Source organism: Rattus norvegicus, chromosome 1 (genome assembly GCF_036323735.1).
Source record: "Rattus norvegicus strain BN/NHsdMcwi chromosome 1, GRCr8, whole genome shotgun sequence".
NCBI classification, from domain to species: Eukaryota; Metazoa; Chordata; class Mammalia; order Rodentia; family Muridae; genus Rattus; species Rattus norvegicus.
The window spans coordinates 22,706,961-22,720,999 of NC_086019.1; the positions used below are offsets into that span (position 1 = coordinate 22,706,961).

At 40.9% G+C, this 14,039-nt stretch overlaps 2 long non-coding RNA genes across 2 annotated transcripts in view; one reads left to right on the forward strand and one right to left on the reverse strand.

Moving 5' to 3' along the window:
• The window catches only part of LOC102553457 (uncharacterized), a 127,289-nt gene that overhangs the window by 72,400 nt on the left and 40,850 nt on the right, over nucleotides 1–14,039 (forward strand). The gene's annotated exons all lie outside the window — the stretch shown is intronic.
• Nucleotides 824–13,436, reverse strand: LOC134484969 (uncharacterized). Its single transcript, XR_010062812.1, has 2 exons — nucleotides 13,343–13,436; nucleotides 824–1,398 (listed from the first exon to the last, which is right to left on the reverse strand). It is a non-coding gene; the product is annotated as an uncharacterized LOC134484969 (long non-coding RNA).

The following is a 14,039-nucleotide window of genomic DNA, read 5'->3' on the forward strand; positions in this document are numbered from 1 at the left end:
AAAAGAAAAAGAATGAGTTTTCCATGTACAGCCCAGAGACCAGCATGGGGACTATAAATGTAAATTCAAGTCACTGGGGGGCAAGAGACTTAGATCAAAATGCCAAAGGGAGGACCAGCTGTAGACAAAGAAAGCCCCCATGTTCATTGCTGGAAAGCTCTCTTTTTTTTTCCCTGAGCTTCAAGAGACTAGTCCCCTGTGGACTGTGGTAATTGTCCCATCGTGCATGCACCTCATGGTTAATTTTCTCTTCTCTTTCTACTCTCTCATTATTTTGTAACACATGTGGCCTCTTCCTTCTCTTTGCTCTTCCTTAGGAAGTAAACTTAGCAGTCAAACAAACAAAAGATAACATAATGGTTAAGGGCACACTTGGAGTCTGTGTAGACTTCTAACAGCACTCTAATGGGATAAAGGCCGGCTGCTCAGCCTGAGTGGTGTGTTTCTTCTCTGTGGCCCTTACCCACTTACTTATCCAGTCTTCCTAGATACTTTCTTTTCCTTGAGCCTCAAGCAAGCCATGCTGCGTAGGAACCATCACTGACCGGCTTCAGAAATGGGTCTCTCTACCTCTGAGCTCCATACTCCTTTCACTATCATGGAAAACACACTAGCTAGCCCTGTCTTGGTTGTATGTGCTTTGTGTGTCCTCTGACCCATGATCCATGCTAAAGCTTCCCTGGCAGTCCTGACTCACAGAATGAGGATTAGACCAGCAGCCCCATGAAAGATGGCTGACTTGCTTGCTTTGTATTCCCTCAATGTCTATGCTTAGTGCCAGAGGCACCGCAAGTGCTTGACTAATGTCAACTACTACTATTCATTCAATGACAGGATATATTAAATTCTATAGCATTATGGGCATTAGTAAATTACTGTCTGCCTTCAATAATCGTAGTTGGATAGGAGCGAAGAAGGTTGGAGGAACATATTGTAGATCATGGTGTCCTTTTCTGCATCACTGGCGAACATGTTTCCAGTGGTTGTAAAGATGACCCTCTACAGCAACTCTCGTCCATCCTGTGGAATGCGCGGGACGCGCATGTGTTCCACACCATACCACAGAGGCTCACTGGGTTGATGGAAGCTTTGAGGAAATTCTGCTCAAGGTCTTTGAAAACCTGCCAGAGTCTTCTGAGGTCATTGCAGGACACTTGTCTTCCTCTGCTATGTACCGAGGCAGGAAATGTCTTCTCCTTCGGAACCCAGCACTGTGAGGGGCCGTGAGGAATGCACGCACAATGACCTGCTATCAGCTCTCTGCCGTGATCCTTTGCATTTTTCATGGGGACATCAAGTTCTTTTGGTTGCTAGCTCCGATTTTACACAGAAGACAAAACAAACACTTCCCGCTGGCCTTCAGAGGGCAACTTCACTGAAGGCTTAGCTTTTATTGTCCTTCAGAAGAGGAAGAAACAAGATTCAAAGGAGTACTTTCACTTACCAGACTGATAAGGCTATAAAAACAAAAACAAAGGCAACAATTCCAAAAAAAAAATGTTATTTTTAAATACTGAAAACAGCGAAGTCTATCAGACATAACTTTCCCATCTTACATTATTTTTTTTTCCTTTTTCTAATCAACATGAGTGGTCTCAGCCCCCAACCAAGGTCATCTGAGAACAATAGTACCTTAGTCATTTTCTTGAGGTCCTGTTTAGAAGGGTTTGTTTTGATCTGATCTGAGTCACTGCACTGCCCGCCAGGGAGGCTAAAGACCTGGCCAGTTTCCAGAGGGGCTGTTATTGTAGTCTCCAGGTTAAACAAGCAGCTAGTGCTGGGCACGCATGGGCTTTGTCTGGGATTTACTGCCTGAACAGAGACAGGCTTTGACCTTTAAATAATGATGGGCTTAGATTAAATTTGGGCAGAATTTGCCAGAGACCACCCTGGAGAAAGGAATGAAGATTTAAAGGGAAGACTGTGGGATTGCAGGATGATGCAGGCTCAGGTTGAAGTCTCCTTTTCTCCAAACATTGTGTGAATCATCGAAGATGTTTGAGTCCTTTGGGGCTTAGGTTTCTTGTGTATCGAATGCAATGACTAGTGTTGTTATGGGGATGAAAAGAACTGAGATATATTATGTGGATGGCTCTACATGACACATTTCCCTCTCACCTCCTTTGCTTGAAAACTTATCAGTAAATCCTCCAGCTAATCACAGACAAATTTCCCCCCATCTGAAAGAAATGCAATGTCATTGACATTTCTGATACACACACACACACACACACACACACACACACCAGCATAACTTTCCCATTTTGCACTGCCTTTTCTTTTTAATGAACATGAGTGGTCTAGGCCTCCAACCAAGGTCATTTGAGAACAATAATACCTTAGTCGCTAACATTCTTAAGGTCCTGTTGAGAAGGGTTTGTTTTGTGCTGTATGCCAGGGAGGCTAAAGACCTTTATATCTATTAGAAACAGCAGCTGGAAGTGTACTATACACTGATCAGAAAACAGTTAGTACTTTTCTGCTGTCCCTGGGTTACAGGGAACACTCCTGTAGAGGAACAAGCAGAAACACATTTGAGGAAGGTAGAGCCAAGAGTTTCTAATTTTGCCGTAAGCCAAGCAGGGTGACAGTAGGTGTAGTTACCTCAGGCTAATTGAGAGCAGTTTTTTTATGTTCTTGAATCACAGTTAGAAGCAACGGTAATTTCTTACCGCTGGGTGCTTGATCTGGTGGAGGCAGAGTCTGTTTTCTTAACTCGTGAGTGGTGTGGTTTGTGAAAAGGACCACGCTGAGTAAAGCTGTGGATGTCAAGACCAAGGGCCAAAAGCGAATGGAGGTTTGTGGGGAAAGCAAGAACAGTATTATGTTGGTGATGTAAACATGGCAGTTCATGGAAGATCTCAAGGTGTCTACTCAAAAACAAGCTTAAATAATGGTTATAAAAATACCTGTTCTAATAGGTAATCAGTTATTCTCCTGACCGTCCCTAATTATCCTTCAATCTGTTTGAGATGAATTCCCCATGAGTTGTGCATTTTACAAACAGATCTTAAAGCTTTGGAACTTACCAATTTGGGATGTAACTGTTTTCTGTACCCACTCGGCTGTTTCTTTAAGTGTTAAGACATCTTTTGGAGCCATTCTGTCTGTTTTCAGATTTCCTCTCACACCCCCCCCCCCCCAAGAATGCAGAGTTTGGACAGGTCTTCCTGTCCAGGATACGCTATGACACAGCTATGACATTTCTTCCCTTTCCTTTAAAGTGGCTAAATTACACAAACTCTAGGTTGTAATTGCCACACATGCAGAAACCATGTCTGTTTCTAACTGTAACTTAACGCCCATACAAGGCAAGTTAAGTCTTGGAAGTAGCCATGCTCTTCTACCACGAGGGAATGGAACACAGCCTTATGGTGAGGGATATTCAGGAGAAGTTACCTCGCTGAATAAGCAATCATATTATCGGGAATGGAATGGTTCAGAGAAGCGCAGGACCAGGAAGAGGAAACTGTAGTTTCTACGGAAACTGTAGAGACTACAAAGGTACCCAATAAAATCTCTCGCAGTAGAGAGGATGGTGAAGCACTTAATTAAAAAAGGAGACACATTAAAAACAATGGTGGAAAACACTATCGTTGCTATTTCTGGTTGTATTTTTTTTAAATAGAATTGATCTTATTCAGAAAAAAAGCAATCTAATCTTAATGCCGCAGTGATTTTAGGGGGAAAATTCAAGACAGAACCTTGTGAACTATTGTGACAGGAGGTGTAGGATTTCTTAGAAATTCCATCAACATGAATCTTCACATAATGAAAGAGAAGGGTAGCCCAGTGTGCAGTGCAAGTATGTATTACTATGTGAGAGTTGTATCTATGGCTGATATTCTTGTGTATTCTTTGCAAACTGCTGTATTTTTGGACGAACTCTATTCTTTATTAATTGGAAAGCAAAGCAGAAGTGAGAACAAAGGGCCCTGGGAGCTTGGAGACACCGCAGTCACCCCAGGCTTGGTGTTGGAGAGCTGGGAGCAGAGATAAAGGAAAAATTTCTTGAGGTGTCAAATCTCAACTAGGCCTTGAGGGCAGGGTCTGGTTTATGAGAGGACTAATTTATACATGGGAAACAGAATGGGCAGAGGCACCAAGTTATCCCGCATTCTCAAGTTCTACAAAGGGCCCTGGCAGGGGTCAGAGCACAGGATGGAGGCATTTGAGGAAGGTACAGCTTCTGTCAAAGCTTACATCCTCTTCTGAATCTAGAAGGGTCATTGGGCTGGGCCACATTTTTATGGGAAGGTCTTCTAAAATAGGCCTGCGAGGTATGAGAGATCATGAAAAGAATGTTGTAAAAATTAATAAAAAATGCCAATATGTTGGCTTAGACAGTAAGTTGAAAACTCTGGCTTTGTAAACCATTGCTTCTCATGTCTTCTAGTTCTATTTTAGAAGTAATTCATTGAATGTTTTCTAATTTATTAAGACATTACCAATATTATTTAATGTATACATATATTAAATTATTTTTATTGATTTATGTTAAACCAAAGTCAAGTCAGAGGAACATCAGATATGAGTCAGTATGTGCAGAGTTTTGAGTTTTTTTTTTCCTAGTTCCACATTCACAATAGGGAAAGAAATGAAAGCAAGTTATAGGAAGAGGAAAGCATACACACTTTTGCCTCCATGGTTCAGTGTTTATCGCCCCTGCCTTAATTAGGGTTTCTACTGCTGTGACTAAATATTATAACCAATAAGCAAGTTGTGGAGGAAAGGCTTACACTTCCATATCACTGTTCATCACAGAAGGAACTTAGGACAGGAACTCAAAGAGGGCAGGAACCTGGAGGCAGGACCTGATGCAGAGGTCATGGAGGGGTGCTGCTTACTGTCTTGGCTCCTATAGATTACTCAGCCTGCTTTCTTATTTAACCCAGGACCACCATCCCAAGGGTGGCACCACACACAGTGGCTGGGCCTTCCTGGGTCAGTCACAAATTACCTTACAGCCGGATGTTACGTTCCCAATTGAGGTTCTCTTCTTTCAGATAATTTGAGTTTGTGCCAAGTTGACATAAGACTAGCCAGCACAACACTAGACTAGAGACATGTTAGTTCGTGGTTACCATAGTAGCTGACTGAGTTTAAAGCCCACATAGTTTAAAGCCCACATGGACCTGTCCATTTCATATTCACATTTCTTGTTACTTTCATGTATAGCTCTCCTTATTCACAAAGGCTTTTTTTTTATACACTAAAACACATAAAGTCAGGAGGGGACATTTTTTAGTTATTTTCCATGGAATCTATGTTTGGTGAAACATTAGATTGATGGAGTTGTTTTATTACCCACGAAGCTTTGCTGCAGACTTGGGAAAGAAACTTAATGCCAGTCATTCTTTATTTGCCCTTGACTATCTTTGATAGGAGTCTTTATTGAGATAGTTGGAAAAGATACATCTTCAGGGAGATTATTAGATCTAAGCTGAACATTACATTGTCTACTTTGTGGGTCATCTAAATATGTCTCTGCCCTCTAGTTGTTTCTTGACACTTAAAGAATAGTCTATGACATATCCTGCCATAATTATTTTCATCTTCTCTCTTAGGGTTATTTTTTAAAAACTAAATATTTAAAAATATATTTATTTTATGTTATATGAGAGTTTTCACCTGCCTATGTGCTTTTGCACCCTATATGTGCCTGGTGCCTTTGAAGGCCAGAGAAGAGCATCTTATTCTTTGGAAGTGGAGTTATGAATCGCCATAAGACACCCTGTGGGTGCTTGAAACTGAACAAGGGCCCTCTTTGAGAGTAATAAATGATTGTAACTAGGGAGCCATCTCTCCAGCACCCCCAAAGGAAATAACTATTTTTTCCATTATGCTTTGTGCAAGGATGGTCGGAATCATATAACTTGAAAGATAAATCAGTAGAAACCTCATCATGATAAATCTGATCATTAGCAACAAGTGAATGTGCTTGCTGATTGGTTTATCTCATGACTTCTAAGATAGATGACTTTATTTCTTAATGCCATTTAAGATTATTTGTGTCTGACAACTTATCAGACAGTAACAGGTCTAAGTGAAACAAGAAGGAAGATAATACATATATATTATACATGAAGGCATATATATTTGAAGAAACAGCTATATCTTCTTTTAAGAATTCTAAAAAATACTATAGCGATGATTAGAAATATGCATTTTATTATATATTTTAAAAGAGAATTCAGTGCTGTTAATTCAACCATTGGCAGGAACAGAGGTGGGGGAAGTAGCCAGGGGATGATGTCATGTTTCTTAATATGGTTTTGAGCAAACATAGTGATTTCTTTAAATTATATTGATAGCAATTCTTGATATTTAGACCAAATGTTTGCATGTTCCCAAATATTAATCCTACTAAAACTGAGTTTTCTAGGCCTTTAAGAACATGAATTATATTTAAGGACTTATTGTGCTCTAGGCACTGAACATAGAATCATGAACAGATAAATGCATGTAGGATGATTGACATTCAATTGGGATCAATATCACATGAACAACGGCATGAACTGAATGACTAGACTGCTGATGAGCTGTAGATGGTGTGAAAACGAAACAGAAAATAAAGGAATTGTGATTAAATTGGTCAAAGAGAGAGGGAGGGGACACAGAACAGCAATAGAATGAACGTCTGCCACACACTGAAATAAAAGCAGTCACCATGAAAAGCTCTATGCAGGAAATATGAAAATGAAATGTAATGAACAAAGTCCTGGAGAAAACAAACAGCAAACATTTAAGGTTGACCCAAGAGGATACATAACACCCCCAAAACTTCTGGGCTTATTAAATAAAACTAGCCATTCACAGAGCGGCTTGAAGTGTTCTCTCTAAGTTGCTAAAACAACTGTTAACCAAAGAAAGCACGTGAAAGACGGCCTTTGAGCACTGAAGCCCAGGCACAGCAAGTTTGAATTCTGGAGGTAAAGAAATAGCGTTAGGCCTGCTGTCTCTGCAGTGTATTTGCCTGAGACAGAACTCTGGGGTCTTGGTGCGGTCAGTCCTGGGAACATAAATCATTACGACTTTTCATTTTCAAAACAGTGGATATAAAACCGGCAGAGGTCACCTGATCTGAAAGGCTGTAATCTCAATGTAGTGCTGCATCAAAGCGACAGTGCTGGATTCATAGATGACTAATAATATTTGAAAACTGATCTGGGTTTTAGAGTTTCCAAACCGATTTTTCAATGACCTTTCAGCTTGAGTTTTTAATAATTTGAGATTTTAGGAGGATTTCAGTCATCCTACCAACTTTTCGTTGCATTAAATACCAATTAAAAATTTTGCTTAGTTTTCATATGTAAAGTATTTTGGAATAAATGTAAAGATACTAAAACCTTTTTAAAACAATCGAGAACATGAGGAAGACTAGAATGTTCTAGGGTAATTCTGACTTAAGATAGAAATGTTGAAAAACTTGAAAGCCTTATCACCAAACCTTTTCATCCATGGAAAACAAAAGATGATTTCTTATTTCAAGTGATTTTTTTCCATAGCTACATTATGTATGTAATTATGATCATGAACGTTATCAACACAGGTCAGGCAAAGCTCAAATCATTAGCAACAGAACAAAACCATGAAGCCCTCCCGGGTTCGCAGAGCCCTGACCCAGCAGCTGAGTTCTTCGCAGCTGTTTGTCCTTTTAATAAGTCTTGCTATCTTTGTGGTGCTTGTTTTTAGCCTCTTGTGTTGCCTCGTGCGTATCTATGGTTATTCGTGCTGAAAAGGGAACAGTTTACGAATGTTTATTCCCAGCATCTAAGCAACTTCGCTGGAACTATATTTTCCCCCACTTTCTGTCTGGTCAGATGTCAGCAAGGTCACTTGTATTGGACGTAGGGTGCAAGCAGACAGAGTAGGCGTCTGTGTTGATGACAGACATTGCATACCCATTCCCAGCTTTTTGGTAGGTTTGCTTGGAGAAGTTATGTGCTCTGCCAAGATAGAGAAACTAAGGCTGTATGATTTTAGGTTTTATGGGATGGTTCCTATTATAAATGAACTCGACTTTTGTTTTAGCCATTTGTCTTGCCAGACCTTGACATAATAATATCAAGAAGTCTCCCCAAATTCTATGATCTTATTAGAAAGGATAGATATGATTGAAAACTTTCAGTTATGAGTTCTGACTCTATATTTGATTCATATTTCTAGTGCTGAAAATAAACCTGTTTCCAAAGTATCACACAATGGTGTTTTGAGGAAATGCTAAGTACAGCAAGTTCCATATCATCTCAGGCATTTGAACACCTTGTTGGTGGCACCATTTAGAGAGGTCTAGGAGATGTGGCCTTGATGGAGGAACTGTGCATACCTGGGGCCAGGCTTTGAGTTTCAAAGCCTTGTACTACCATTCCAGGTACAGCTCTCTCTCTCTCTCTCTCTCTCTCTCTCTCTCTCTCTCTCTCTGGCAAACATTGCTGCAGTGCTCTGATGGTCCTCTTGGTATCTAAACCTCTAGAACTGTAAGCACCAGAAACTCTTTCTTCCCTGAGTGCCTTGGTCATAGTGTTTCTGTCACATCACAGGAAGGCAACTAATACACACGTTAAAATGGTACAGAGAAGTTGCCATCCACCTCAGCTAAAGATTTATTAATCAGAATTAGAATTTACCTGCCAAGGGTAGACATTTTTCTTTTCACTTCATGTTTATCCAAATGGAAGGGTGGTACAGTGTGAGATCCTGTGCGTGTGGGTGTAACTGTTGTATTTTGAGCTCACCCTCAGAACTCAGCCTATGATGATGATGAGTCCTAAACTAGGAGTGCATTTCTCTACATAGACGTGTGTTTGCTTTAATGGCAATCTGGGATGCTTCTTGTGGCCCTTTTCTTCCTCATTTTGGCCTTTCTTATATCCCACACACAGCTTTAAGTGTGAACCAAAACTTGTACTTTGACTATCTGTTCCCTAAGTTAAAATGAAGACAAATTAACCTCCTTATGCTTCTCTTTCCAAAATGGTGGGAGTGGCTATTCTCTAGCCACTATCCCCCAAAGCTTGCTGGGTAGGGTCTATCATTAAGTCCAGAATCTTCCCTATACATAGCAGCTATTGAAGTGAGAACTTAGCTATTCCCCATCACTGGAATCAGCCAACATCCTCAGGGCGGCTTTGATTTTGGCCTCATTTTTTCCCCTACTTGATTCAGACATTGGGGACTTCCCCATTTTCTTTCTTGGCCAGCAATGCCTTTTCATTTGGAAAATACTTATTTAATACAATATATGCATGGAAAGAATGATTTGTTATAGGTGTACTGCTTAACAAGTCCCCACAAATTAAGCATGTGCATGTTACTTCTATTTGAATTAACATCAAGAGCATTGTCAGAGCCCTGTGACTTCATGTTCCCTAAAAGATATTTCCTAGCCCCACCTCACAATCTCTTACCTGATTGACACACACACACACACACACACACACACACACACATATATATATATATATATATATATATATAGAGAGAGAGAGAGAGAGAGAGAGCGCTTGATCAAAGTGATAGAAAAGTAGAAAAGAAGTAACGTGTTAGTAAGAGAAAGGTGTATATGGGATGAGTATATAGGATACACTTCAATGTGTTGGAAGGGCTTTAATGACAGAAACGAAATGATAGCACTTGTGTTGGATACATTTGGGGATAAGGTAGAAAGAGTTAATGTAGCTAGATCCTGGAAGTTGACCAAGACTCATACAGGGTTTCAGTCAGTGGCCTAAGGAGAGTAGCAAGGATGCAGGGGGCAAGATAAGACCAGGATGGGAAGTGGGTCCAGAAAAGTTGGTGAAGATGAGGCTTCTCTGGGTGAGGCAGGAGACCAGTGGAGTACTTGGACTTGACTAAGGTTTGAGAATAGAGAGCGTAGAGAGCGCAGAGAGAGTTAAAAGAGTTGATGCATTCTCTGTGCTTAGGCTGAGTGAGACCACAAAGGAGATTATGAGGTCCCTGAGGTAGGAGATGTTGGTGGCTGTGACTGCAGACAGCTTTGGAAGGTTGATCAATGGTTATGTTCTGTAAATGCACACGTATGTGCACAAATACATGTATTTACCTACGGACATAAATACAAATTAGTGTGTGTGCATATGAGTGACAGAGATAACAGGATTTCCTGACGAGGTATGCATATGTAGTGCAGTCATGCACAGTGCTAAGACTTTTTCTGAAAAAGAATGCAAATTACTGCAGTCTACATTTTTCATTCTTTTAACCTTATCACCTCTTTACAAAAACCTCATTTTTTTACTATTATATTCCCTCAACGATAGAATGATGGGGATTGTTGAAGAATGAAGAGTTGAAACTCTGTGTTCATCTCAACACATTTGTCCAGAAGGCCCTGTCGTTTTCTGATAAAACATTTTTAGTTATAAAAATACCATTTTTACTTACAATAATGAAATTTACATTTTTAATAATTCCATTCACTTAATTTGAAGGCAAACATCTTTAGAGTGTCTGCTATAGAATGCCTTACTCACACCAAGCGATGGGAAGTAAATGCCCACTTTAGATACTGTGGGGCACAGCCCATTCGCCACACGCGATCGAATTAGAATTTCCTTGTTGTATTTGGTTTCCATAGAGGGAGATTATTTTGTTTTTAGACTTGTGCTAATGCCAATATGATGGGCATGGATTCACTTCTCTGTAATTAAACTAGTCCATTTTTGTATCTTGGCATGACTGATGATAAGTGTCCAGAAATGCTTATGCACCCAAAGAAATACACTGCACACCCCGCACAAGTCCACCAGGAATTGGGCAATATGTAACGAATTGCAGCAGACATTCAAAGTTTCTCACTGGGAGGCACGAGGAGGATTATTTGAAAGGACTAGCAAACCCTTAAGCTTGTCAACAACATTTGTTTTTCTTTTTGGAGTATGATGTCACCATTTTTGTATAATACATCTGAATTGGATTCATTTCTTTTGGGTATTCCTCATGTCTTCCAGTGTAAGATATAAGATATAAGAGAAATAAACATTTTAAAAACTTCATTCTGGGAAACCATACTTATACACATGGGTAAGTTTAGCAAGAACCTTGTGGACATTCTGAGACATTAATTAGAGATCAACATAATGGTATCATGTTGAGAAGCCATTTTACACCTTGAGGATAAAATTTAAAAACAAGAGTTCTGTAAATGGAAACTACAATTCCTTTCAAACTACTGATGCACATGAAGAATGCCAGAGAACCAGAGTTTATCCATCCTGCCCCTGGTTAACGTCACAAAATAGCTGTATGACTATTTCAGTGACCAGAGAAATAGGCTTCTGGCTCATGCTAGAATTTTTAATTAATTAATTAATTAATTAATTAATTAATTTGCAGAGACTGTCGGAGACTGTGGGAAACTGAAGCATGCGCGGAAGAGACACAAGGACGCCATCTATGGCACCCATTCAGTACCACTGCCTTTACCATTCAGGCATTGTGATGTAAATGTTTAAAAGACTAAATTAATCCTGAAATTCACAAAAGATCAATTCCACAATTTTGAGCCAAATTAGAAGCAAGTTTTAATTAAACACTGGCCAGTAAAACACCTAGGTTCTCAGGGAGTGGCCATGAGTTACATTTTGTAGGGCTTTAAGAACACTAAACCCACAATTCCTTTCACTTCCCATTAGGTCCAATCAGGGGCAAGCATATGTCCTGACGTATTTCCTGCCTACGTACTCCCACCTACATGTGGTCAAGCACATCTGGCATAGTTGGTTCAAACTTGTTTAGGGGCATGAAAACACGTGATTTGTTATTGCCCAAGAACTACAGCTCCCCACCTTCCAGGAAGTTGCCATGTCCTTGGGCAAGGGTTAACTTTAACTCTTACATGCCCTCTAAATATTACCAAGAAATGTACACGCGACACGATTGACCACACCCGGTAGGCTCCCTCTGTCTGTCCACAGTGAACTGCTTACTAAAGAGATCCTCTCCATGCTCACCGAGTTCTTCCTTGCTTGCTAGTATTTGTATTCCTCTTCACAGCCCTCGACTTTCCACGTTCTTGACCTTGCTTTCTAATCGTACCCTTTTCTGCACAGAGAGGATGTGGTCTGATTTACTATGTTAGTTCCACTCTAAGTCAGCGAGAATGACTCTTAGTCTGACTCAGTTGTCTGAGCAATGGCTTCATCCCGGCCTTTTATTGTATCTCTAATGAAAGGATTCGAGCTCATTAAAATGTCATCATTCAGTAATTATGCTGTAAGGCAGAAGGAAGGTGGGAGGTCCTTGAAATAGTTCTATGTCTTCTTAAATTACTTCATCTAATGAATGGGGAGTGGAAGGGAGAGGAGGGAGAAAGAGAAAGAGAGGCAGAAAGAGACAGACACATACACAAACACAGAAAGACAGACAGATGCATGTGGGCATGCACGGACACGCACACATACGCGCACACACACACACACACACACACACACACACACACAGAGAGAGAGAGAGAGAGAGAGAGAGAGAGAGAGAGAGAGAGAGAGAGAGATATGAAACCTAGGCTTCCAGCAATCCATTAGTTGTTGCAGTACATGTTTTTCAGTTGTAGGAACTTCTGAAAAAGCTTTTTTCTTCTTATTAGCATATAGTTCCGAGCCTCTTAACAGTCAGACCACAGGTGCTGCCACACCCCATAAAATCTGTGTAAACAAGCCTTGGGGATGCTATTAATAGAGATTAGGCAAAACCTGTACCATTTAACAAAATAATTTTTAGAATTAAGGCTTGAATTTCAGCAATACTTTAAAGAATCCCACAAAAAAATTTCAAATAGGCCCTTTTATTCCTGTTTTAATTAAATAGAAGAGAGCATGTGGCCTTCATCATGTAGACTATGAACTTGTCATCCATTAGACTGTTTGAACTGTGTATAACTCAACCCTAGCCTAATTATCCTCACCCTTCCTAACACATGGCCTTTCTGCAGACACACAGCTTCTGTCATCTTCTCACACTGGCCTTTTCTCATTACGATCCTCTCTGTCGGATCCCTCCCCATCCTTCTCAGTGCTGCACAGCGAGCATCTCAACAGGGATGGAAATAGCAGCTCAGGTCTGGACAAACCACTACAGGCCAACACGGTCTCATATGGAGGAGGTTTATTGGAATAGCAGAGACAAGGAGTGCGTAAGAGAGGGAGGAGAGAGAGGAGAGAGACCGGGGGGGGGGGGGGGGGGGGAGAGGAAGGAAGGAAGGAAGGAGGGAGGGAGAGGGAGGGAGAGAGGGGGAGAGAGGAAGAAAGGAAGGAGGGAGGAAGGAGGGGAGAGAGAGAGGAGGAGGAGGAAGAGGAGGAGGAATAGAGCAGAAAATGTCTACCTTTTATTTGAAATGTGATGTAACTGCTCCCAGGTGAAGGTGTGAGCTGAACCAAAGTATGCTGGGAATGTAAGGTGGTTGCCACGGCAACAAATGGGTTGACCAGGTGACATCATTGCTGGAGGTGAAAGCAGTTCCTGATACCAACAATCCCACTCTGTCCCTCCCAACCCCTGCACACTTCAGGCATCTATCGCCTTCCCTCCATCACAGATTATTTTCCGACAACCCTCAATTCCCTGCTTTTTCTTTGTCTCAGGTTTTCCTCTGGAGGTAGCAGGGGTGCCGATACAAACTAGTTCATTTATTTCTCTGTCCCCACGAATTTCTCCCTAAATACAAACCCTTCCAGGAAAATAGTCTTGTCAACAATGCTTTGGAATCACGTGAAACACCAATAAGACGCCAAGGATATGAACAGACGCTCAGCAGTATGACTCGCGCACTCGGGCACTTGCAGATAGAGATGCACGCTTTATGTATACCTACTTCGTCATTTCCCTTTATGATCTCAAAACTTAAATTCTTATATTGAGATTCTTTTATGACACATAAGCATCTTTTCCTTTTTTCCGAGCTGAGGACCAAACCCAGGGCCTTGCGCTTGCTAGGCAAGAGCTCTACCACTGAACTAAATCCCCCACCCTGACCCATTAGCATCTTAAAACTGTCGTCATCCATGGTCCTCCAGACTTGT